The sequence below is a fragment of the Meriones unguiculatus genome, chromosome 3 (assembly GCF_030254825.1).
Source record: "Meriones unguiculatus strain TT.TT164.6M chromosome 3, Bangor_MerUng_6.1, whole genome shotgun sequence".
Lineage (NCBI taxonomy): Eukaryota > Metazoa > Chordata > Mammalia > Rodentia > Muridae > Meriones > Meriones unguiculatus.
Genome location: NC_083351.1, coordinates 113,663,129 through 113,690,828, shown reverse-complemented (window position 1 = coordinate 113,690,828; position 27,700 = coordinate 113,663,129). Strand labels below are relative to the sequence as shown.

The 27,700-nt window shown below is 39.8% G+C and overlaps 1 long non-coding RNA gene and 1 pseudogene across 1 annotated transcript in view; one reads left to right on the top strand and one right to left on the bottom strand.

Moving 5' to 3' along the window:
• Nucleotides 1-27,700, bottom strand: part of LOC132653124 (uncharacterized) — a 223,589-nt gene that overhangs the window by 35,393 nt on the left and 160,496 nt on the right. The window lies entirely within an intron of this gene.
• LOC110541483 (small ribosomal subunit protein eS25-like) lies at nucleotides 13,194-13,550 on the top strand (annotated as a pseudogene).

Below are 27,700 nucleotides of genomic sequence, written 5' to 3'. Positions count from 1 at the left end.
CCTAGGAGGCTGTTCTTGAAAGAAGAAGGGGTCAATGACGACAAGCAAAGGTACAAGCTGATACAAGGTTCAGGTCTAACTGTAAACATCAAAGAAAATGGCCTCAGTGGCTTAAAGCAGAACTCATAAACAGAGGCTGACTCTCAGATTTGATAGCCTTATGTCTGTGGTCATCAGGTATATAAACTTCTGAATTTATTTATCTAATGTTTACTGATTCAGAGACCTCTAAAGCTTTCAATGAGATACTTAATGTCTACAGTTACATCCCTTTGGTAGGAAATTTGACACAATTGAGAAATATCCTTTAGCTAGAGCTTCAGATACTCTGGGCAGGTGATACCATCTGGGTAGAATCAGGAGGGTGTTGGAACCCACTTACTGAACAAACTTCAAAGTTAATCGTGGAGAACAGAGGCCACTAGACAGAGTCTTCAGAGTCTCCAGCAATAGGGTGTTACCACCTGGTTCTTCTGAGTGCCTAGGATAAATGATAATTATCTGTGCCTCTAGGATTTTCAGAGGAAGGTTCACACACACTTCAGTGAAACTTTTACATAATCTATGCTTCTGGCAGAAACAACATTTGTCATCTATGTAGAGTACCTTCCTTTCAAACTCTTATTGAAGGTATATTTTTAACTTACAAAGTATTAGGTTTCCAAATGGCTTTTACACCCATTTTGAATTGTAATTAGCTCTCCCCATAACCCATGATGCCTTTCATATATCACCTTCAGCCTTACTTAAATGTCTCAATCCACATTACCTTGTTGAACCATGGCAACAAAAAACTAAAATTTAATAGCAAAAATAACTTCATCTATACAAATATTTATAGGACAAACACCCTTGAATGACAGTGAAGTCATTATAATATAGTATGAATTTTAATTTTTCTAGAATAAAATAAAAAACTTATGAGTCAAATGTATGATAATTCTAAAAAGAAATTATATAGTTATCAGGGTACACCTTAGAAAAATCAGCTGATTAAATATAACCAATTTCCCAATGCAACTCAATACTAGCAAGAAGAAACCAAATCAAAAACCAGTAGATGTCAAGAAAATAGATCTGAGTAGAGAAGAATGAATTGGAGATGAAAATAAAAATATGTAAAACTATTTGTATCAGTTGCTTTTCTGCTGCTGTGATTAAAAAAAAAACATAACCAAACATAACTAATGGAAGAAAAAGTTTAACTTATTTGGATATATCATCCATCATCATATGTAAGCATGACATGCAGGAGCAGGAAACAGAACGCTTATTCACAACCTCAAGCAAGAAATAGAGAGCAATATAGAGGTATATTGATGTTATATACTTTCAAAGATATACTGCCTTTGGCAAAGCCATAGCTCTTAGACCTCCATAAATTAGTCCCTATTAGGTCCACTACTGTGGTCCAAGTTTTCAAATGTGTAAGCCTATAGTAACACTTATCATTCAAACCACCCTACCAATTAGTTAATCCATCAAACATACAGACAAATGGTTTTTTCTTTGAAAAGAAAAAACTTGCAAACTCCTAACCTAGAAAGCAGGAAACAAAATTAACTAATTAGATATGTAAAATATGTCATCATAAATTTCAATGAAATTCGTATCTTTGAGGTATACTTTAAAAACTTATATTCCATAACACTAGATCATGAAGGAATAAAAGGTACATTTTTAGGCCCAGGACATACCAAAAATAATCAGGAGAATATATAAATGAATTAAAATGAAGGCACATAATCAAACTCATTCATTGAAGCAAGCATTATCCTGATCCTGAAACTAGATAAGAACATAACAAAACAACAACAACAACAACAAACAAACTATAAGCCAAATTTCACAATGAGCAAAAATGCAAGAATTGTTAATAAAATACTTGCAAATAAAGATCATCAACCTTTGAAGATCATCCACCATGACTAATTTAGTTTTTCATTTTTGGATCTAAAGTTGTTTGAACACAATGTACAATACAACATAAAAGAGAACTCAAGGACAAATACATTATCATTTCAAAGTGGCATAAATAATAATTTTCCAGTTTACAAAATTTCATCATACAAGTCATGAAGGGGCGAGGAATGATAGGAACTTATCTCAACATAATGAAGGCTATTTATGATAAACTTATAGTAAATATAACTCCAAATTAAAAAAAAAACTGAAAGCATTTCTTCTAAAACAATAGACAACAGAAAAAGATCTCATGATTAACTCCTCTCATTCAGTGTACTATTCAGATAGTTAACTATAACTACAACACTAAGGTGAAAGAAGGACACAAATTTAACAGAATAATCAAAGTATCACTGTTTTCAAGCAACATGGTTCTAAACATAAAACATACTAGAAACATCAGCAAAACTGTTTGAGACATGAAACACACCTTTACAAAAAAAAAAAAAAAAGTATATGGTAGATCCATTATGGTGGCACCAATTGTACAAAAGGACAGCAGTAAGAGCCAAGCAACCAACAGGCCATTTGAGGGAAATGTCCAATGTCCTCAGGTCACCAGGCTAATAACTGGAAAATTTCCCTGCCTCCCTCCAGCACAGGGACTCAGCCTCAGCCCACCTATCCTCTCCCACCAGATATGGATGCCTGGTACATGGGGCACATGGCTTCATGCTTTGGCCTCCTGATGCTCCATATCCATGGAAATACCTCAGCCACCTCTCCAAAGCTCAACCTGTCTCCCTAAGGAGCCTGGGACGACATCTGAGCTCACAGAGTATCCAAGATGGTTCGGGCCAGCATAAGCAGACAATGTCTGAGCAGAGTGTTTGGGGAGCTGGAGCTCTTCAAACATGGGACAAGAAAGCCAGTAGCTGAGCTGACCCTAGGAAATCCCCTGGCAAAAAGACAGTTCCTGGGCTTCTGAGGAGTCCAGTTGGTTCCCAGGATCATACATTAACAGACAGTCACAGGCAGTCAATGAGATCTACATTCCAGTATAAGACCATTCCCACCAATCTGAGGAGGGCTCCTGTAGGAACATCCATCTTCCGGCTCAGGGCTCTTACCCCACCCTTGAGAACTTCAGGAGGTAGCAGGATCTACCAGCCAATGCCAGAGACAACCAGATGGCTAAAATTGTTAATTGTGTGAAAGCACAATCAACAAAAGCCAGAGCATCCCCAGAACCCAGTTGTACTATGGCAAGCAACCCCAGATAACCTAACACAACTGAAAGACAAGAAAATGACTTTAAATCTATGCTTATAAAAATGATAAACCAGGAAACTAATAAAACCCTTAAAGAAATACAGGAAAGTGCAGTCAAAAAGTTTGAGGCCTTTAGAGAAGAAATGAATAAAACACTCAATGAAACAGAAAATAAATAGAAAAGTAATGATACTAGCAGACATCATGAATGAAGTGGACATGATAGACAGCAACAAAATTTTTATCCCAAACACAGAAGGATATAGTTTATTCTCAGCACCTCATGGAATATTATCAAAATTAACTATTATAGTCCATCACAGAGCAAGCCTCAAGAAATATAAAAAAATTGAATAAGCCCATTGTACTTTATCAGATTACCAAGGACTAAAGCTGGACCACAAGAACATAAATAGCAAAAAAAAAAAAAAAAAAAAAAAGCCTATATATATACATGCAAACTCAACAACTCTCTTGTCAAGAACAGCTGGGTTAGAGAAAAAAAAATAAAGAAATTAAAGACTTAAAGACTTCCTAGAAATCAGTGAAAATGAAGGCATGACATACCCAAACTTATGGGACAAAATGAAAGCAATGCTGAGAGGAAAGTTCATAGTACTAAGTGCCTTCATGAAGAAATTGGAGACTTCTTCCTTTCCAATTTGTATCTCCTTGATGTCAATTACTTGTCTTATTGCTCTATCTAGAACTTCAAGAAGTATGTTGAAGAGATAAGGAGAGAGGGGGTAGCCTTGTCTTGTGCCCAATTTCAGTGGAATTGATTTAAGTTTCTCTCCATTTATTTTGATGTTGGATATAGGCTTGCGGTATATTGTTTTGACTATGATCCAGTATGTGCTGTGTATTCCTGATTTCTACAAAACTTTACATATGAATGGTAAGAAGTCACACTATCACTATTCATAGATGATATGATGGTATACATAAGTGACCCCAAAAATTCTATCAGAGAGCTCTTTCAGCTGATAACTACCTTCAGCAAAGTGTCTGGATGGATACAAAATTAACTTAAAAAATCAGAAGCCCTTCTGTATACAAAAGGCAAACTGACAGAAAAGGAAATTGGGAAAACAGCACCCTTCACAATAGACAAAAATAACATAAAGTTCCTTAGCATGACTCTAACTGAACAAGTTAAAGATCTGTAATTATATATAAACTTCAAGTCTCTGAAGAAAAAAATTGGAGAAGAAATAAGAAATAAGAAGATGGAAAAAAAAATCCACCATGCTCATGGATCGGGAGAATTAACATAGTGAAAATGGCCATCCTACTAAAAACAATCTACAGATTCAGTGCAATTCCCATCAAAATACCAACACAATTTTTTTTCACATTCATCTCTCTTTAATTCTTAGATAACTCCATTTTACAAGCAGATTTCAAACCTGTTTAAATCAATCTCACATGACCGCTGTGAGTGCTCTGAAGCTTACTTCACTGTGCTCTTTCTCCTTTACTCCCACCAAGACCATCTTGAAGTCCGATGGGAAAAGAAACCAGAGGGTCTTATTAAGTATTCTTGATTTCTAAGTGAAAAGAATGCTTACACGTATAGAATTCTTAAAATAAGTTTGTCGTGTTAGTTAATTGTCTGTGGCTGTAAGTACATGGTAAGCAATTTGAGTGTTTACTTTGGTGCACATTCCAAAGACACAGTTGACTTTAGAACATAAACATTTAAGGTTATTATTGAGAGGTTTTGCTTCCTCTGTTTTTGGTAGTTCAGCTATTGTTTGTCCTTTTCTTCCTCTCCTATTATCCTTGGGGGTTTCCTGGTTCCCTGATGAATTCCTGTCTTGTTCTCTTCGCTTATCTATATGTCTTTTAAAATTCCATTTTTTATCTGAATATCCTTTTTCTTTTTTTTTAATTACACTTTATTCATTCTGCATCCCCCCATAAGCCCCTCCCTCCTCCCTCTGCTTGCATGCCACTTCCCAAGTCCACTGATAGGGGAGGTTCTCCTCTCCTTTCTGATCTTAGTCTATCAGTTCACATCAAAGGTGGCTGCATTGTCCTCTACTATGGCCTGGTAAGGCTGCTCCCCCCCAAGGGGAGGTGATCAAAGAGCAGGCCAATCAGATTATGTCAGAGGCAGTCCCTCTTCACATTACTATGTAACCCAATTGGACTCTGAACTGCCCTGGGCTACATCTGTGCAGGGGTTCTGGGTTATCTCCATGAATAGTCCTTGGTTGGAGTATGAGTCTCTGGGAAGTTCCCTGTGTTCAAATTTTCTTGTTCTGTTGCTCTCCTCATGGAGACCCTGTCCTCTCCAGCTCTTACTATTTCCCTGTTCTTACCTAAAATTCCATTCACTCTGCCCAACAGTTGCCCATCACGCTCAGCATCTGCTTTGATAGTCTGAAGGGCAGAGGTTTTCAGAGGCCCATTGTGGTAGGTTCCTAGGTTGTTTCCTGTTTTCTTCTTCTTCTGATGTCCATCCTCTTTGCCTTTCCGGATGGGGATTGGACATTTTAGTTAGGGTCCTCTCTCTTGCTTAGTTTCTTTAGATGCACAGGTTTTAGTGGGTTTGTCCTATGTTGTATGTCTATATGAGTGAGTATATACCATGTGTATCTTTTTGCTTCTGGGACAACTCACTCAGGATGATCCTTTCCAGATCCCACCATTTACCTGCAAATTTCATGATTTCCTTATTTTTCATTGCTGAGTAATATTCCATTGTGTAGATGTACCACAATTTCTGCATCCATTCTTCAGTTGAGGGGCATCTGGGTTGTTTCCAGCTTCTGGCTATTACAAATAATGCTGCTACAAACATGGATGAGCAAATGTTTTTTTGTGTACTTGAGCCTCTTTTGGATATATGCCCAGTAGTGGTATGGCTGGATCTTGAGGAAGCGCTATTCCTAGTTGTCTGAGAAAGCGCCAGATGGATTTCCAGAGTGGTTGTACAAGTTTACATTCCCACCAGCAGTGCAGAAGGGTTCCCCTTTCTCCACAACCTCTCCAGCATGTGTTGTCACCTGAGTTTTTTATTTTGGCCATTCTCATGGGCGTAAGGTGAAATCTCAGGGTTGTTTTGATTTGCATTTCCTTAATGGCTAGTGAGGTTGAACATTTCTTTAAGTGCTTCTCTGCCATTCGGTATTCCTCTACAGAGAATTCTCTGTTTAGCTCTGTTCCCCATTCTGTAAGTGGATTACTTGGTTTGCTGCTTTTCAGCTTCTTTAGTTCTTTATATATACTGGATATGAGTCCTCTGTCAGATAAAGGATTGGTGAAGATTCTTTCCCAATCTGTAGGTGGTCGCTTTGTTTTGATGATGGTGTCCTTTGCTTTACAGAAGCTTTTCAGTTTCATGAGGTCCCATTTATTGATTGCTGCTCTTAGAGCCTGTGCTGTTGGTGTTCTGTTCAGGAAGTTTTCCCCTGTACCAATGAGTTCTAGGGTATTTCCCACTTTTTTTTCAAGTTGATTTAATGTGTCTGGTTTTATGTTGAGGTATGTGATCCACTTGGACTTCAGTTTTGTGCAGGGTGACAAGTATGGATCTATTTGCATTTTTCTACATGTAGACATCCAGTTAGACCAGCACCATTTGTTGAAGATGCTATCTTTTTTCCATTGTATGGTTTTGGCGTCTTTGTCAAAGATCAGGTGTCCATAAGTGTGTGGGGTTATTTCTGGGTCCTCTGTTCGGCTCCATTGATCCACCATTCTGTTTCTATACCAGTACCATGCAGTTTTTAAAACTGTTGCTCTATAGTACAACTTAAGATCAGGGATGGAGATACCTCCGGAAGATCTTTTATTGTAGAGGATTGTTTTAACAATTCTGGGTTTCTTGTTATTCCATATGAAGTTGAGAATTTTTCTTTCCAGGTCTGTAAAGAATTGTGTTGGTAATTTGATGGGCATTGCATTGAATCTGTAGATTGCTTTTGGTAAGATGGCCATTTTTACTATGTTAAACTTGCCAAATCATGAGCATGGGAGATCTTTCCATCTTCTCATATCTTCTAATTCTTTCTTCAGAGATTTGAAATTTTTTTCATACAAGTCTTTGACTTCCTTGGTTAGGGTTACTCCGAGGTACCTTATGTCATTTGTGGCTATTGTGAAGGGTGTTGTTTCCCTAATTTCTTTCTCAGCCCTTTTGTCTTTTGTATACAGGAGGACTACTGATTTTTTTGAGTTAATTTTGTATCCAGCCACTTTGCTGAAGGTGTTTATCAGCTGTAGGAGTTTCCTGGTAGAGTTTTTGGGGTCACTCACGTATACTATCATATCATCTGCAAATAGTGATAATTTGACTTCTTCCTTTCCAATTTGTATCCCCTTGATCTCCTTCAACTGTCTTATTGCTCTAGTAAGGACTTCCAGCACTATGTTGAAGAGATATGGAGAGAGTGGGCAGCCTTGTCTTGTCCCTGATTTCAGTGGGATTGCTTTAAGTTTCTCTCCATTCAGTTTGATGTTGGCTATAGGCTTGCTGTATATCGCATTTACTATGTTTAGATATGCGCCTTGTATCCCTGATCTCTCCAATACTTTGAACATGAATGGATGTTGGAGTTTGTCAAAGGCTTTTTCAGCATCTAGGGAGATTATCATGTGGATTTTTCTTTCAGTTTGTTAATATCGTGGATCACATTGATGGATTTCCGTATATTGAACCACCCCTGCATACCTGGGATGAAGCCTACTTGGTCATAGTGGATAATATCTTTGATGTGTTCTTGTATTTGGTTTGCAAGTATTTTATTAAGTATTTTTGCATCAATGTTCATAAGGGAGATTGGCTGGAAATTCTCTTTTTTGTTGAGTCTTTGTGAGGTTTAGCTACCAACGTGACTGTGGCTTCATAGAATGAATTTGGTAATATTCCTTCTGTTTCTACTTTGTGGAATAGTTTGACGAGAATTGGTGTTAGCTCTTCTTTGAAGGTCTGGTAGAATTCTGCGCTGAAGCCATCTGGTCCTGGGCTTTGTTTGGATGGGAGACTTTTGAGGACCACTTCTATTTCTTTGGGGGATATAGGACTATTTAATTGATTTACCTGGTCCTAATTCAGCTTTGGTAAGTCAAATCGATCAAGAGAATTGTCCATTTCATTTAGATTTTCAAATTTTGTGGCATATAGACTTTTGAAGTAAGTCCTAATGATTGTTTGGATTTCCTCAGTGTCTGTAGTTATATCCTCCTTTTCATTTCTGATTTTGTTGCTTTGGGTGGTGTCTCTCTGCCTTTTAGTTAGCCTGGCTAAGGGTTTGTCGATCTTGTTGATTTTCTCAAAGAACCAGCTCTTGGTTTCATTGATTCTTTGAATTGTTTTATTTGTTTCCAATTGATTGATTTCAGCCCTGAGTTTGATTATTTCCAGCCATCTGCTCCTTCTTCGAGTGTCTGCTTCTTCTTTTTCTAGGATTTTTAAGTGAGCCATTAGGGTGCTTGAATGAGCTGTCTCAAATTTCTTCTTGAAGGCACTTAGTGCTATGAACTTTCCTCTTAGCACTGTTTTCATTGTGTCCCACAAGTTCGGGTATGTTGTGTCTTCATTTTCATTTATTTCTAGAAAGACTTTAATTTCTTTCTTTATTTCTTCCCTGACCCAGCTGTCATTTAGTAACAAGTTGTTCAGTTTCCATGTGTGTGAAGGCTTTTTGTTATTTCTGTTACTGTTGAGGTCCATCTTTATTCCATGGTGATCAGACAAGATACATGGGATTATTTCAATCTTCTTGTATCTGTTGAGGCTTGCTTTGTGACCCACTATATGGTCTATTTTGGAGAAGGTTCCATGAGGTGCTGAGAAGAAGGTAAATTCTTTTGTGTTTGGGTGTAAAGTTCTACCCATTGTACTATCTTAGGTGTTTGGGGTTATTTTCTGGTGGTTCCTGGGGATCCTGTGGTGGAGAGAATCCCCTTTGCAGAAAGCTGGTTTTTCCTGAAGGATGTCTTCTCAGCTTTTTGGGGATAATCCCTGAATGGCTGGTGTTTTTTCAGGAGTTGCTCACCTCAGGGTTGTAGACCTGAGTGGTAACTGTGGTCTTTGTTAGTTGAGAGGGTTCTCCTCTCACCCAGGTAAGTCCTGAGGGCAGCTGCCCTGTTTCTGGGTTTCTTGTTGTAAATTTAATGATCAGCTGCTGTGACCCAGTTGGACATCAGGCGCGCAGCAACTGTTTGTGCCTGTGTCTGGAGCACAGTTGAGTGCTGGCGCCTTGGCCCCAGTGGGCTGCTAGACTTTTTCTAGGGAAGGATTGGGTGATTTAAGTCAGTACAGTCTCCTTCCTTCCCTGTGGATTTTCTGGAGACATGGACTCCCAGTGTCTTTTTTGTCCTGGTGCACACTGCTCAGTGTCTGCCAGCTGGCTAGCCGCAGAAACTGCCTGTGCCTGGAGCACAGCTATGTGATGGCGGCTCAGTCTCTGCCAGCTGTCTGGTGCGCAGAAACTGCCTGTGACTGCCTTTGCGGCCTTTCGGAACCTGGGTGCCTCCCTAAGCTGGGTAATTTTCCGGGGACCTTTTCAGGTTGGGGGTGTCGGCTGAGTGCTCTGAGATCAGACCAGCCGTTTCCCTCCCTGTGTGTTTGCCCTGGACAGTGAAACTCATTCGCTGGTGCCCTGGTGCCCACAGTTCTATCTCAGGTGGCGAGTCAGGCGCGCAGGCAGGCAGGGCTCTGTGCCGGAACTTGGGTCCCTGGCTCTGGCTCCGGGCTGGCTCCTGGGGTGCCCGTGGACCCCGAGTCTTTTCCAGGGGATGTCTGGATGACCTAAGGCCGGTCCCACTGTCCCAGTCGTTTCTTGTACCCTGCTGTTATCTCTCTACTGAAAATTCCAGTCTCTGATAGTGTGGTGTGCAAGGTTCAGTCTTGGACCGTGACCAGAGACACTGGCTTGTGGCTTTGGGCTGGGGCTGGGGCTGGCGGCCGGCAGCCAAGCGTCTGGCGGAACCAGGATCTCTTCTGAGGTTTAGCTGGGTGAGTTAAAAGCTGATTGAATCCCCCACCGTGGGTTATCCTCTCACCTGGGAAACACAATGACTGTGTTTTATGGCCGCGAGTTCTGATTACTGGTCACTGTGCTGATCCTGCTGCTGCTGCTCAGAATGAGAGTCCTCCCAGCGCCGCCATCTTGCCCCTCCGATCCTCCCAACACAATTCTTTACAGAACTTTAAAGAGCAATTTTTAATTACACATAGAAAAACAAAACAAAACAAAAAACCCAGAATACCTAACACAATTCTGTATAATAAAAGATTACTGGAGGTTATCTCCATCCCTGATTGCAAGATGTACTATAAAGCAACAGTAATAAAACTGGTATGGTACTGATATACAAACAGAATGGTGGCTCAATGGAATCGAATCAAAGATCCAGAAATAAACCCACACACCTACAGATACTTGATTTTTGACAAAGAAGCCAAAACCATACAATGGAAAAAGATAACATCTTCAATAAATGGTGCTGGTATAACTGGATGCCTACACATAAGAAAATGCAAATGGTTCCATAGTTATCAATCTTCACAAAACTAAAGTCCAAGTGGATCAAAGACCTCAACATAAAACCAGACACACTAAATCTGTTAGAAGAAAAACTAGGGAAGAGCCACTTGACCTCATTGGCACAAGAGACAACTTCCTGAACAGAGCACTAACAGCACAGGCTCTAAGATCAACAAGCAAATGGAACATCATGAAACTGAAAAGCTTCTGTAAAGCAAAGGACACTGTCAGCAGAACAAAAAGACAGCCTATAGACTTGGAAAAGATCTTCACTGACCCTTCATCTGAAAGAGCTCTAATATCTAGAATATAGAAAAAACTGAAGAAGTTAAACACCAACAAACCAAGTAATCCAATTTAAAAATGGGGTACATAGCTAAACAAAGAATTATTAACAGAGGAATCTGAAGTGGTGGGAGAAACACTTAAAGATTTCAACACAGGGGTCTTCCCAGAGACCCATACTCTAAACAAGCACCAGACATGGGGATAGAAGCCCTGTGCAGATGTAATACATGGCAGTTTAGTGTCTAAGTGGGTTACATAGTAATGGGAAGAGGGACTGCCTCTGACACAATCTGATAGGACTGTTCTTTGATCACCTCCCCCTGAGGGGAGAGCAGTCTTACCAGGCCACAGAAGATGACAATGCAGCCATTCCTGATGTGATCTGATAGACTAAGATCAGATGGAAGGAGAGGAGGACCTCCCCTACCAGTGGACTTGGGGAGGGGCATGCATGAAGAAGGGGGAGGGAAGGTGGGATGGATCGGGAGGGGAGGAAGGAGGGGCTTATGGGGGGATACAAAGTGAATAAAATGTAAAAGAAGAAGAAGAAGAAGAAGAAGAAGAAGAAGAAGAAGAAGAAGAAGAAGAAGAAGAAGAAGAAGAAGAAATTCTCTATGTCCTTAGTCATCAGGGAAATGAAAATCAAAATGACTCTGATATTCCATTTTACACCTAACATATGACTAAGATCAAAATCTCAAGTGACAACACATGCTAGAGAGAATGGAGATAAAAGGGGAACCCTCCTCCATTGCTGGAGGGAATGCAAACTTATACAACCATTTTGGATATCAATCTGGTACTTTCTAAGAAAACTGGGTATAGCCCTACCTCAAGACCCATCTATACCTCTTCTGGGCATATCCCCCAAAATGTTCTACTATATATATAACACAACAAGGGTGTTTACTCAACTATGTTCATAGCAGGTTTATTCATAATAGGCAAAATATAAAATTAACATAGATGTTCCTCAAGGGAAGAATGGATGCAGAAATTGTGAAACATTTACACAATAGAATACTACTTAGCTTTTAAAAGCATGGAAATCATGTAATTTTCAAGCAGAAGAATGGAACTAGAAAATATCATCCTGAGTAAGATAACCCAGAAGCAGAAAGACATGCATGGTACATATTCACTTATAGGTAGGTATTACCCATATAATATAGGATAAACATACTAAAATCTACAGAGCAAAAGAAGCTAAAAAAAAATTAACTCACATTCAGAATGACAAACAGGATTGACACCAGAAGCAGTAGAAGAAAGGGAACAGGATGAGAGCCTACCACAGGTATATTCTGAAGACTCCACCCAGCAGGGGAGCAAAGTAGACGTAAATACTCACAGCCAAACTTCAGGCAGAGTGCAATGATTCTTATGGAAGAAGGGGTGGGAAAGGGAGATAAAATGATTCAGAGTGGACAGGATCTCCACAAGAAGAACAACTAAGCTAAAAATTTTGGACCCAGAAAAAGAAACCCTTCCCTACCAGTGGACTTGGGAAGGGGCATGTGTGGAGAAGGGGGAAGAAGGGAGGGATTGGGAAGGGAGGAGGGAGGGAATTAGAGGGGGGATACAAAGTAAATAAAGTATAATTAAAAATAAAATTAAATATAAAAAAAATTCTGGGTCCAGGGGGGGCTACAGAGACTGGATGTACCACCCATGCAAGGAGAGGACCTGGACCCCTTCCTCAGATGTAACCCATAGAAAGTTCAATCTCTATGTGGATTCACCAGTAAACTGAGCAACGGCTATCTCTGACATGGACTCTGTTGCCTGCTCTTTGATAACGTCTCCCTGGCAGAATAAATCAGAATAAATATTGTGAGTATGGCTATACTACCAAAAGTTATCAGTATGTTCAGTACAACAATTATTGAATTCTTCAGAAAATTAAAAGCTAAAAAAAAATATCCTATCATTAATGAGGAGGCACAAGGTGTCTTGGATGGCCAAAGATCTACAGAAAGAGAAAGACTGAGGCAGAACAATCCACAATGTCTGACAACAAATTACACAACAGAGTCATAGAAACAAACAAAAGTCATCTGTTTGATGTAAAGCCAGACATGCAAACTAAGAGAAGAAATTAACACACACTTACACAGAAATCTACTTTTAAACAAAAGAGACAAGTTGGCTGACTGGCCAGGCTTCCTTTTTTCCCCGATATCTTAGTGAGGCTGCAGTGGTTCTTGCCACCCTTTGAATTTCCCCATGCAGCCCAAAAACAGCAAGAAGAATAGCAATGCCATAAAGTAGGCTAGAAAGACAAAGACCCAGTAAACAAGCCTGGTGCCAAAGCCAAAAAGAAGTGACCCAAGGTAAAGTTTGTGACAAGCTCAACAATCTAGTCCTGTTCCACAAAGCCACATGGGACAATCTATAAGGAAGTTCCTAACTCCAGCTGTGGTCTCTGAGAGACTGAAGATTTGTGGTTACTTGGCCAGGGCAGCCCTTCAAGAGCCACATAGTAAAGGACTTACTAAGCTGGTTTCAAAGCACAAAGCCCACACAATTTACACCAGAAACACAAAGGACAGAGATGGCCCAGCTGCTGGCGAAGACCCATGAGCAGGTTAAATTGCTGTACACTTGGAAAGATCTTCTGGAGGCATCTCCATCTCTGATCTCAAGCTGTACTATAGAGTAACAGTTATAAAAACTGCATGGTACTGGCAGAAAAACAGAATGGTGGATCAATAGAATCTAATAGAAAACCTAGAAATAATCCCATAACTTAGGGACACCTGATTTTTAACAAAGATGCCAAAACCTTACAATGGAAAAAAGATAGCATTTCAACAAATGGTGCTGGACTGACAGGATGTCTACATGCAGAAAAATGAAAATAGATCCATGCTTATCACCCTGCACAAAACTAAAATCCAAGTGGATCAAAGACCTCAGTATAAAAATGGACACACTAAATCTATTAGAAGAAAAAGTGGGGAAGAACATAGAACTCATTGGCACAGGAGACAACTTCCTGAAAAGAACACCAACAGCATAGGCTCTAAGATAAATAATTAATAAATGGGATTTCATGAAAGTGAAAAGTTTCTGTAAAGCAAAGGACATTGTCATCTGCACAAAATGATAGACTACAGATTGGGAAAGGATCTTCACCAACCCTATATCTGACAGAGGACTAATATCCAGTATATATAAAGAACTCAAGAAGTTAAATAGCAACAAAGCAAGTAACCAAATTAAAGAATCTGGAACAGAGCTAAACATAGAATTTTCAATAGAGGAATATTGAATGGCAGAGAAACACTTAAAGAAATGCTCAACATCCTTAGGCATCAGGTAAATGTAAATCAAAACGACCCTGAGATTTCATCTTACACCCATCAGAATGGGTAAGATAAAAAACTCAAGTGACAACACATGACAGAGAGGATTGGGAGAAACAAGAACCCTACTCCATTGCTGGTGGAAATGTAAACTTGTACAATCGATCTGGCACTTTCTCAGACAATTAGGCATAGTGTGACTTCAAGACCCAGCTGTACCACTCCTAGGGATGTATCCAAAAATGCTCAAGTACACAACAAGGACATTTTTTCAACCATGTTTGTAACAGCTTTATTTGTAATATCCAGAAGCTGGAAACAAGCCAGATGCCCCTCAGTTGAGGAATGGATACAGAAATTTTGGTACATTTACACAATGGAATACTACTCAGCAATTAAAAAAAAAGAAATCATGAAATTTGCAGGCAAATGGTGGGATCTAGAAAAGATCATCCTGAGTGCGGTCTCCCAGAAGCAGAAAAATACACATGGTATACGCTAATTTATAAGTGGATATTAGACATATAATATAGTATAATCATGATAAAATCTGAAAGCTAAGCAAGAATGAGTACCCTAGGTATGATGCTCAGTCTTCATTCAGAAAGGCAAATGAGACAGACATTGGAAGAAGGAGAAAACAGGGGAAAAGACAAGAGCCTATCACAGATGGCTTCTGAAAAACTTCACCCAGCAGGGTATCAAAACATATGGTGAGATGCATAGGCAAACTTTGAGCAGAATGCAGGGAATCTTATGAAAGAAGGGGGATATAGAAAGACCAGAAGGGAACAGGAGCTCCACAAAAAGAGCAACAGAATGAAAAATACTGGGCACAGGGGTCTTTTCTGAAACTGACACTCCAAACAAAGACCATGCATGGAGATAACATAGAACCCCTGCATAGAAGTAGCCCAAAGCAGCTCAGTATCCAAGAGGGTACTCCAATAATAGGACCAGGATCCATCTCTGACATGAACTCATGGGCTGGCTCTAGGATCACCTCCACCTGAGGGGAGAGCAGCCTTACTAGTCCACAGAGGAAGACAAAGAAACCAGTCCTGATGAGACCTGATAGACTATGGTCAGATGGAAAGGGAGGAAGACCTCCTGTATCATTGGACTGGGGGAGGGGCATAGGAGAAGAAGTGCAGGGAGAGTGTGATTGGGAGGGGGTGGGGAAGGAGGTACAGCTGGGATACAAAATGAATAAACTGTAATTAATAAAATGGAATAAAAAGGGAAAAAAGACAAATAAGTACACTTATTTATTTGTTTATTTATTCACTTTACATCCCAATCATAGCTGAATCCCTCCTCTCCTCTCACTCCCACTTTCCTTCTGTCTTTCCCTCAGTAAAATGGGAGACTTCACACAACAACCCATCTTAGCACGTCAAGTCCTATCATGACCGAGCACATCTTCTACCACAGTGGCCTGGCAAGGCTGCCCAGCCAAAGTGAAGTAATAAAAAAGCATACAAAAGTGTCCTTGTCAGAGACAGCTTCTGCCACCCTTGCTAGATGACCCACAAAAAGACCAAGCTGGCCATTGTGTACAGTTGTATAGGGGACCTAGGTCCAGCCTATGCACATTCTTGGGTTAGGTATTCAGTTTCTGCCTCATCCCCCTGGGCCCAGGTTAGTTGGCTCTGTTGGCCTTAATGTGCAGTTCCTGTTCCCTCTGGTCCTTCTATCCTTCCTCCCACTTTCACAGAGCTCCCTGTGCTCTACCCAATGTTTGGCTCATGTGAGTCTCAGCATCTATGGTACATTTACACAACTGAATACTACTCAGCAATTAAAAAACAATAAATCATGAAATTTGCAGGCAAAAGCATCGAAATAGAAAAGATCATCCTCAGTGTGGTGACCCAGAAGCAGAGAGACACATAGTGTATACTCACTAATATATGGATATTAGCCATATAGTATAGCATAACCACACTACCACTCACAGAGCCAAAGAAGCGAATTAATAAGGATGACACGAGGAAGGTTTGCACGAATCTCATGGAGAAGCTGAAATAGAAAAGATAGAGGAAGTGTTTGAATACAGGGAACAGGATAGGAGAGGGAGCACTGACAGAAATGAAGGTGGATATCTGATGTGTTTGAGAGAGAGGAGGGAAATGACAGAGGGCATGCAGACCTAAGGGAAACAATGGCCTGGGGCATTTCTGAGACACTGGAGACCTATGACAGGGCAGGCTTCTAGGAGGAAACGGAGGTGACTCTGATGGAGACCCCTATTAGCAGGGTACATGGAGACTGACAGTCTAACCAGACAGAACTCCAAGCAGAGGGAGGGGAAAAGCAGTTCACCTACAAAAATCTTCCACCCAAAATTGACCTTGCATAAAAAATGTGCCTGGAAAAAGATAGAGCAGAGATTGAGAGAATACACAATCAATGCCTGGCCACACCATGGGAGACAGACAACCTCTAACACTATAACACTCTGCTATGCTTACAGCAAGAAGCCTAGCATAACTGTTCTTTGAGAAATTCCACGAAGAAGTCGACAAATAATTTTTTTTCCTTCTTTTTTTTATTTTTTTAATTTTCATCAATTATACTTTATTCATTCTGCATCCCCCCATAAGCCCATCCCTCCTCCTCTCCCGATCCCACCCTCCCTCCTCCCTCTGCATGCATGCCACTCCCCAAGTCCACTGATAGGGGAGGTTCTCCTCTCCTTTCTGATCTTAGTCTATCAGTTCACATAAGAGCTGGAGAGGACAGTGTCTCCACAAGGAGAGCAACAGAACAAGAAAATTTGAACACAGGGAACTTCCCAGAGACTCATACTCCAACCAAGGACTATTCATGGAGATAACCCAGAACCCCTGCACAGATGTAGCCCAGGGCAGTTCAGAGTCCAATTGGGCTACATAGTAATGGGAAGAGGGACTGCCTCTGACATAATCTGATTGGCCTGCTCTTTGATCACCTCCCCCTGGGGGGGAGCAGCCTTACCAGGCCATAGTAGAGGTCAAATAAAATTTTTAAAAAATGGTTTCATTTTAAATTTGGACTAAGGAAACTGATATGTGGAATAAATGAATAAATAATAAATAAATAAATAATAAATAAATAGTGAATACATGTTCACTATTCCTCATACTGTACAGAAATTATTTCAAAATAGATCAAAGTTGTTCATGTGAGATCTAAAAAATAATAAGAAAAATACTTCAAAATGTGTGCATAATCAGGAATTTTGTGCAAAAGGCTCTGAAAAACTGGCAAATGCAAATATATAAAATTAAAAAAGCCTTTGCACAAAATATAATATTTTGAAAAGCTTTTACATAGCAATGGAAACTATCACTACAGTGTAAAGGCAGTGCAGAGACTGAGGAAAAACCTTATCAAATTCACATCAGGATAGGGATTAGTATCTAAAATATAAAAAGAGCTTTTAAAAATTAAACACTCTGAAGTTAAAACTACAAATGGACTTAGAAACTAAGTAGACCCTCTCAAAAGAAGAAATACGTGGCTAATAGGCTTAACATAGTTCATTAACCATTCACAGGCTTTCAAAAGTGATTAAAGAATTTAGCTTAAAAAATGGGGTATGCTAAATCAATTGGAAAAAAAAGTGGGGAACAGCCTAGAACTCATTGGCACAGGAGACAACTTCCTGAACAGAACACCAACAGCACAGGCTCTAAGAGCAACAATCAATAAAGGGGACCTCATGAAACTGAAAAGTTTCTGTAAAGCAAAGGATACCGTCATCAAAACAAAACGACAGCCTACAGATTGGGAAAGAATCTTCACTAACCCTTTATCTGACAGAGGACTAATATCCAGTATATACAAAGAACTAAAGAAGCTGAAAAGCAGCAATCTAAGAAATCCAATTAAAAAATGGGGAACAGAGCTAAACAGAGAATTCTCGACAGAGGAATATCGAATGGCAGAAAAACACTTAAAGAAATGCTCATCCTCATTAGCCATCAGGGAAATGCAAATCAAAACGACCCTAAGATATCACCTTACACCCATCAGAATGGCCAAGATGAAAAACTCAAGCGATAACACATGCTGGAGAGGTTGTGGAGAAAGGGGAACCCTCCTCCACTGCTGGTGGGAATGTAAACTGGTACAGCCACTCTGGAAAGCTATCTGGCGCTTTCTAAGAAAATTAGGAATAGTGCTTCCTCCAGACCCAGCTATACCACTGCTAGGTATATACCCAAAATTTGTTCAAGTACACAAAAAGGACACTTGCTCAACCATGTTTATAGCAGTTCTATAATAATAATAGTAATAGCCAGAACCTGGAAACAACCCAGATGTCCATCAACAGTGGAATGGGTACAGAAATTGTGGTATTTTTATACAATGGAATACTACTCAGCAATCAAAAAGGAGGAAATCATGAAATTTGCAGGCAAATGGTGGGATCTAGAAAAGATCATTCTGAGTGAAATATCCCAGAAGGAGAAAGACAAACATGAGATATACTCACTTATATAGACCTATAAGATATGATAAACATAATGAAATCTATACACCTAAAAAAGATAATCAATTGAGCGGACATGGGGTAAGATGATCAATCCTCCTTTAGAAAGACAGATGGGATGTGCATTGAACGTATGACAGGAGTCTACTGAGCGCATCTGAAAGACTCTAACTAGCAGTGTTTTCAAAGCAAAGACTCATGACTAAACCTTTGGCAGAGTACAGGGAATCATAAGAAAGAAGGGGAGTTAGTCTGATGGGGAAAGGATAGGAGCTCCACAAGGACCAAATATATCTGGGCACAGGGTCTTTTCTGAGACTGACATTCAACCAAGGACCATGTATGGATATAACCTAGAACCTCCACTCAGATGTAGTCTGTGGTAGCTCAGTAACCAATTGGTTTCCCAAAGTGAGGGGAACAGGGACTATTTCTAACAGGAACTCAATGACTGGCTCTTTGGTCTCCCCACCCCTGAAGGGAGGAGCAGTCCTGTTAGGCCACAGAGGAGGGCTTTGCAGCCAGTCCTGAAGATACCTGATAAAACAGGATCAGATGAATGGGGAGGAGGTCCCCCCTATCAGTGGACTTGGAAAGGGGCACGGTGGAGATGAGGGAGGGAGGGAGGGAATGGGAGGGAATGAGGGATCGGGACACGGCTGGGATACAGAGTTAATAAAATGTAACTGATAAAAAAAATGGGGTATGGAGCTAAACAGAATTCTCTGTGGAAGAATATAGAATGGCATAAAAACACTTAAAGAAATGCTCATTGTCCTTAGCCATCAGGGAAAGGTAAATCAAAACGACCCTGAGATTTCACCTTACACTCATCAGAATGGCTAAGATCAAAAGCTCAAATGGCAACACATGCTGGAGAGGTTGAGGAGAAAGGAAAACCCTCTTCCATTGCTGGTGGGATTGTCAACTGGCACAACCACTATGGAAATCAATCTGGCATCTTCTCAGACAATTAGGATTAGTTCTTCCCCAAGATTCAGCTGTACCACTCCTAGGTATATATCCAAAAGATGCTCAAGTACACAAGAAGGACATTTGCTCAACCATGTTTGTAGCAGCTTTATTCTTAATAGCCAGAACCTGGAAACAACCCAGATGTCCATCAATGGATAAATGGATACAGAAATTGTAATCCTTTTAAACAATGGAATACTACTCAGCAATTAAAAACAAGGAAATCATGAACTTTGCAGGCAAATGGTGAGATCTAGAAAAGATCATCCTGAGTGAGGTATCCCAAAAGCAGAAAGACACACATGGTATATACTCACTTATAAGTGGAAACTAAGCCTATAAGATAAGATAAACATACTAAAATCTGTTCACTTAAAGAAGATAAACAAGAAAGAGGACCCGGGGTAAGATGATTAATCTTCACTTAGAAAGACAAATGGGATGGACATTGGAAATAGGAGAAAACACATAACAGGACAGGAACCTACCACAGAGGGCACTTGAAAGACTCTACCTAGCAGTGTATCAAAGCAGATGCTGAGACTCATAACCAAACCTTCAGCAGAGTGCAGAGAATAATATGAAAGAAGGGGGAGTTAGTATGACCTGGAGAGGATAGGAGCTCCACAAGGACCAAATATAGCTGGGCACAGGGGTCATTTCTGAGAAAGTCTCTCCAACCAAGGACCTTGTATAGATATAACCTAGAACCCCTGCCCAGATGTAGCCCATGGCAGTTCAGTATCCAAGTGGGTACCCTAGTAAGGGAAACAGGGACTATTTCTTAGATGAATTCAAAGTCTGGCTCTTTGACCTCCCCCCACCTCCAAGGGAGGAGCCGCCTTGCTAGGCCACAGAGGAGGACATTGTAGCCAGTCCTGAAGAGGGCTGATAAGCAAGGATCAGATGGAAGGGGAGGAGGACCTCCCTTATCAGTGGACTTAGAGAGGGGCAAGAAGGAGATGAGAGAGGGTGGGATTGGGAGGAAATGAAAAAGGGGGCTACAGCTGGGATATAAAGTAAACAAACTGTAATTAATATAAAAATAATAAAATTTAATTAAAAAAAGAATTTAGCTTAATATAGCATACAGGTTGAACAAAAAAAACTAGCACTCAAGCGAAAAGACTAATGAATGTAAATGGATCCATTACTACTTAAAGAACTAAAAATAACCCTACTAAGACATAGTTGGAGATGAAGGCATCTCATCTCTTTGCAAGTGAAAGCCAACAGTAACCATTAACCCTTTGGCTCTGTAATCCTCTATATCTTTAATTCAACGAGGTACCATGAAACATGGCCATTCAGGTATAATACCATCCCCCTTCACTCATTCATTAAAATTCTTTTAAAGTATATCTCCCCAGTTACTGAATGCAACACGTAACATATTTTGAGATATTAACATGCATATGAGATGTTTGTTGGATAAGGTTTCCCTTTGTGTTATAAGTCCTAGGCAAGTAGAAGCCTTCCACTTGGTTTCGTGGACTCTTTCTTTTACTGAGCCACATGAATGCTGCAAATCTATAACTTGATGCCATTCCAGCTCCATGTGTTGCTGATTTACTAACTTTTAAATGTGCGGGCTTAATCCTTCAAAACTCCATGTCTTTCTCTCCAAGCTAATTATCACATTTGCAGCTATTTTTCTTTTTTGCGTTCTTTTTTTTAATAATTCTTGTCACATAACTTCCATTAATTATTAATGTTGAGATGTAGTGGAGTAGACTTCCTCTGTTCTTGACCTTTAATCTATAAATATTTCTCCTGTACTAACCATTTTATTGTTGAAAGGATGCAATTCTCATTCCTGTTGGAGGTCAGGCTCTGTATCAGAGCTTGCAATTTTCATGAGTGTGTTCTGAGAAGCCAGCAGATGTGCATGATTAGCTATTAGACCTCAATTTCTAACAATTGTTTCCTTTAGGATGTACTCAAAGAACTAGTTTCTTTTAAAGCTTCTTTTATTCTGACTGCTGCATGTTCTTTTGTCCATACTGTTGATTTCATACCTCCCATTTCTTTTACAGCTTACTGCTAAAATCTTTTTTTTAAAGTATCTAGTAAAACTATGCCTGCCTTTCAATCCATTTTTTGATCAGTGCATTTAGTACATATTTTACTAATACTAAAGGATGCAAAGCTCCATTTAATAACTTTGATTAAATCAGAGGACGTGCAATAAAAATACATGAAATTTTAATTTTTAAGAAGTTTATTTTTTTTTCAATGCAGTTTATTCAGGAACCTTGAACAATCATCGGACCCTGGGGAAAGCCAGCCCACAGCTTAAATAGCCTCTGGGTAGCCAACCCCAGCATGCCACATGGGCAATGCAGATAGATCCACATACATGGAAGCAAGCCAGATCCTCAGCCTTAGCCAAATATGGAATTGTTTGTGACAGAGAACACTCACCATTGGGAAGGTGGAAGGCGGAAACCAGCTCCATCTTTAAGGTGCAGCATTACACAGCTCTCTACAGTTCCTCTGTAAGTCAATTATATATCAGGAAGTTGTGATGAATATTTAAATAAAAATTAGAATGAGTATTATTTCTGATGATGAGAAGAAAGATTTTAAATTTGTTAGCTTTTATTCACCTTGTTCAGAAACTAATACATAAAATTTATTTCAAGAAGTTATAAAACATTACAAAACTCATTCTATGAAACCACAGTCGCCTTAATACCTAAACCACACAAAGATCCAACAAAAGAAGAGAACTTCAGACCTATCTCTCTTATGAACATTGATGCAAAGATACTCAATAAAATACATGCAAATCAAATCCAAGAAAACATAAAAGTATCATCCACCAGGACAAAGTAGGTTTCATCCCAGGCATGCAAAGGTGGTTCAATATATAGAAATCCATCAATGTAATCCACCACATAAACAAGCTGAAAGAGAAAAACCACATGGTCATTACCCTAGATGCTGAAAAAGCATTTGACAAAATCCAACACCCATTCATGTTTAAAGTCTTGGAGAGATCAGGGATACAAGGAACATACATAGCCATAGTAAAGGCAATATACAAAAAGCCTATAGCCAACATCAAACTCAACGGAGAGAAACTTAAATCAATCCCACTGAAATCAGAGGGGCAAGGTAAGGCTGCCCAATGTATCCATATCTCTTCAACATAATACTTGAAGTCCTAGCTAGAGCAGTAAGACAAGTAAGGGAGATCAAGGAAATACAAATCAGAAAGAAAGAAGTCAAAGTTTCACTATTCACAGATGATATGATAGTATACCTGAGTGACCCCAAAAACACAAGCAGAGAACTCCTTCAGCTGATAAACACCTTCAGCAAAGTTGCAAGATACAAAATTAACTCAAAAAAATCAGAAGCCCTCCTGTATACCCAAGACAAAAGGGCCGAGAAAGAAATCAGGGAAACAACACCTTTCACAATAGCCACTAATCACATAAAGTACCTTGGGGTGACTCTAACCAAGCAGGTGAAAGACCTGCTTGAAAAAAAACTTCAAGTCTCTTTTTTTTTTTCAATGCAGTTTATTCAGGAACCTTGAACAATCATCTGACCCTGGGGAAAGCCAGCCCACAGCTTAAAAAGCCTCTGGGTAGCCAGCCCCACCATGCCACGTGGGCAATGCAGATAGGTCCACATACATGGAAGCAAGCCAGATCCTCAGCCTTAGCCAAATGTGGAGTTGTTCATGACAGAGAGCACTCACCATTGGGAAGGTGGAAGGCAGAAACCAGCTCCATCAAGTCTCTTAAGAAAGAAATTGAAGAAGACATCAGAAGATGGAAAGATCTCCCATGCTCATGGGTCGGTAGGATTAACATAGTGAAAATGGCCATTCTGCCAAAAACATTCTACAGATTCAACTCAATTCCCATCAAAATACCAACTCAATTCTTTACAGACCTTGAAAAAAAGATTCTCAGCTTCATATGGAGAAACAAAAAACCCAGAATCTCCAAAACAATTCTGTACAACAAGAGATCATCTGGAGGTATCTCCATTCCCGATCTCAAGTTGTACTACAGAGCAATAGTAATAAAAACTGCATGGTATTGGCATAGAAACAGAAAGGAGGATTAATGTAACTACATAGAAGACCCAGAAATAAACCCACACACCTATGAATACTTGATTTTTGACAAAGAAAACAAAACCATTCAATGGAAAAATAGACAGCATCTTCAACAAATGGTGCTGGTCCCACTGGATATCTACATGCAGAAAAATAAAATTAGATTCATATTTATCACCCTGCACAAAACTAAAGTCCAGGTGGATCAAAAAGCACAATATAAAACCAGATACTCTAAATCGATTAGAAGAAAAAGTCGGAAACCCTAGAACTCATTGGCACAGGAGTCAACTTCCTGAACAGAACACCATCAGCACAGGCTCTAAGAACAACAATTAATAAATGGGACCTCATGAAACTGAAAAGCTTCTGTAAAGCAAAAGACACTGTCATTAGAAAAAAATGACAGCCTACAGATTGGGAAAGGATCTTCACCAACCCAGCATCTGACAGAGGGCTGATATCTGGACTATATAAAGAACTAAAGAAGTTAAAAGGCAATAAATAAACCAAGAAACCCAATTAAAAAAATGGGGTATGGAGCTAAATAGAGAATTCTCTGTAGAAGAATATAGAATGGCAGAGAAACACATAAGGAGATGTTCAACATCCCTAGCCATCAGAGAGATGCAAATCAAAACGACCATGAGATTTCACCTTACACCCATCAGAATGGCTAAGATCAAAATTCAAGTGACAATACATGCTGGAGAGGTTGTGGAGAAAGGGGAACCCTCCTCCACTGCTGGTGGGAATGTCAACTGGGTACAACCACTATGGAAATCAATCTGGCGCTTTCCCAGACAATTAGAAATAGTGCTACTTCAAGATCCAGCTATACCACCTCTAGGCATATACCCAAAAGATGTTCAAGTACACCAGAAGGACATTTGCTCAAACATGTTTGTAGCAGCCTTATTCGTAATAGCCAGAACCTGGAAACAACCCAGATGTCCATCAATGGAGGAATGGATATAGAAATTGTGTTACTTTTACAGAATGGAATACTACTCAGCAATTAAAAACAAGGAAATCATGAATTTTGCAGGCAAATGGTGGAATCTAGAAAAAAATCATCCTGAGTGAGGTGTCCCAGGAGCAGAAAGACACACATCATATATACTCACTTATTTAGACCTATATAAGATAGGATAAACGTACTAAAATATGTACACCAAAAGAAGATAAACAAGAAAGTGGTCCAGGGTAAGATGATTAATCCCCATCTAGAAGAAAGAAGGTGATGGACATTGGAAATAGGAGAAAACAAGTAACAGGACAGTAGCTTACCACAGAAGGCATCTGAAAGAATCTACCTAGCAGTGTATCAAAGTAGATGCTGTGAATCATAACCAAGCCTTTGGCAGAGTGTATGGAATCATATGAAGGAAGGAGGAATTCTAGTATATCCCAGAGTGGACAGGTAGACCCACAAGGTCCAAATATATCTGAGCACAGGGGTCTTTTATGAGACTGTTTATCCAACCAAGAACCATGCATGGATATCACCTACAACCCCTGCTCAGACGTAGCCCATGGTAGCTCAGCATCCAAGTTGGTTCCCTAGTAAGGTGGACAGGAATTGTTCTGACATGAACTCATGAGCTTCCCCTCTCCCCTGAGAGAAGAGCAGCCTTGCTATGCCACAGATAAGGACACTGCAACCATCTTGAAGATACCTGATAAGCTAGGGCCAGATGGAAGGAGAGGAGGAAACCCCCTCTCAGTGGACTCGGAAGGGGGCAGGGAGGAGATGAGGGAGGGAGGGGAGGAATGGGAGGGAAAGAGGAAGTGGGCCACAGCTGGGATACAAGTGAATGTATAAATTTATTTAAAAATAAATAAAAGTCTTCCCAGAAACTCATAGTTCAATCAAGTACAGGGCATGGAGATAACCTAGAACTCCTGCACAGATGTAGCCCATGGCAGTTTAGGTCCAAGTGAGTTACATAGTAATGGGATGTGGGACTGCCTCTGACATAATCTGATTGTCCTGCTCTTTGATCACCTCCCCCTGAGGGGGGAGCAGCCTTACCAGGCCACAGAATATGACAATGCAGCCACTCCTGATGTGATCTGATAGACTAAGATCAGAAGGAAGGAGAGGAGGATCTCTCTTATCAGTGGACTTGGGGAGAGGCATTTGTGAAGAAGGGGGAGGGGAAGAGGAAGGGGCTTTGGGGGGGATACAAAGTGAATAAAGTGTAATTAAGAAAATAAAATTAAATTAAAAAATAAATAAAATTTAAAAAAGAAATTATAAAATGAGTCATATTAATGGCATGTAGGTCATACCAATAGTCAAGGGAATCAAAGCAGGGTGACTTGGAAAAAGGGAGACAAAACAGAGGACACATTCATGGAAGTGTACAAAAAAATATTAAATGTGACCTTGGAGGACATTGCAAAGAAAAGGCTATTCAAAATAAAATGGGTACTTTGAGAATACTGAAGAAAAAAAGTATTATGTTTCAACTTGAATTTTAAAGCATAAAACAAACTTGGTGAGAAAAGAAAATATTACTAGAAATACTTAGAAGTTTAAAGATTGACCTGGACTAACTCACTAAGATTTTCACCAACATGGTAGTGTATATAGCATGATTAAAAGCACTACTTGCTCAAAAAATGAAGATCATTTATTTCTCAATATGTTTAAAGGAGGCATCAGTAGAGGTAAGATGTAATACGAGAGATGATTCTAGACTTTCATTTCCACATAATATTAAAAGTATGGTTTTCATAAGCATTCACTAAAGTCTACAAAACTATGGAGAAAGGCATATTTTAAATCATCTTTTATTATTATTATTATTAGTTTATTCTTTAGTTTGGAAAACAACTTCTTACTCTGTAATCATGGCTGACTTGGCACATACTGTGTAGCTAAGATTGCCCTCTACAAAGAGACAAATCAGAAGAAATCTCTCAGTGTCTAAGCACACAGAATGTTGTCTTTGTAGAGTATAAACATTCATCTAACATCTTGTCAAAAATGAAGAACTTCAGTGCAGCCTCCTAACTTAGAATCTCTACCCCACAACCTTTCCAGATGTTTTTGGTTGGTTGGTTGGCTGGTTTATTTTCGTCTTTGATTGTTTTAGTTTGTTTTATTTTCCATTGCTAAACCTTAATGTGTTATGTTAGAGAACAAGAAAGAAAATGAAACTTGACAAAAGGAACCAATTTTTTATAAAATCTTTATAAAGAATATAACACGGAGGGCTTAAGATACATTCCATTATGTGTACAGTGTTCTTCCTGCATGTAAGCCTGCATGCCAAAACAGGGCGCCAGATCTCATTAATATAGATGGTTATGGAATCTATAACCATCTCCACCTCATGGAATTGAACTCAGGACCTTTGAGAAAATGGCCAGTGTTCTTAACCTCTGAACCATCTCTCCAAGAGTCTTATGGATGAAGGGGGATATTAATGGACCCGGGAGCGGTAGGAATCCCACAAGGAGACCAACAAAGCCAATAAAAGACGGACTGCAGAGACTGATGCAACATCCAAAGACCATGCATAGAGAGGACATAGACACCCAGCTCAGATATGGCCCACAGACAGCTCAGTCTCCATGTGGGTCCCCTAATAAGAGGAGAAGAGATAGTCTCTGACATGAACTTGGTTGCCTGTTCCTTCATCATTTCTCCCTGGTGGGGTGACCTAGCCAGCCAACAGAGGAAGAGGATACAGGTAGTCCTGATGGGACTAGCTAGGGTCAGACAGTAGGACTTCCTCTATCAGTGGACTAGGGTAAAGAGATAGGGGAGGAAGAGGGAGGGAGAGTGGGACAAGGAGAAGATGAGGGAGGGAGCTACAACTAGGATACAAAGTGAATAAATTGTAAATGTTAATAATAATAATTTTTGAAAAGAATAAAA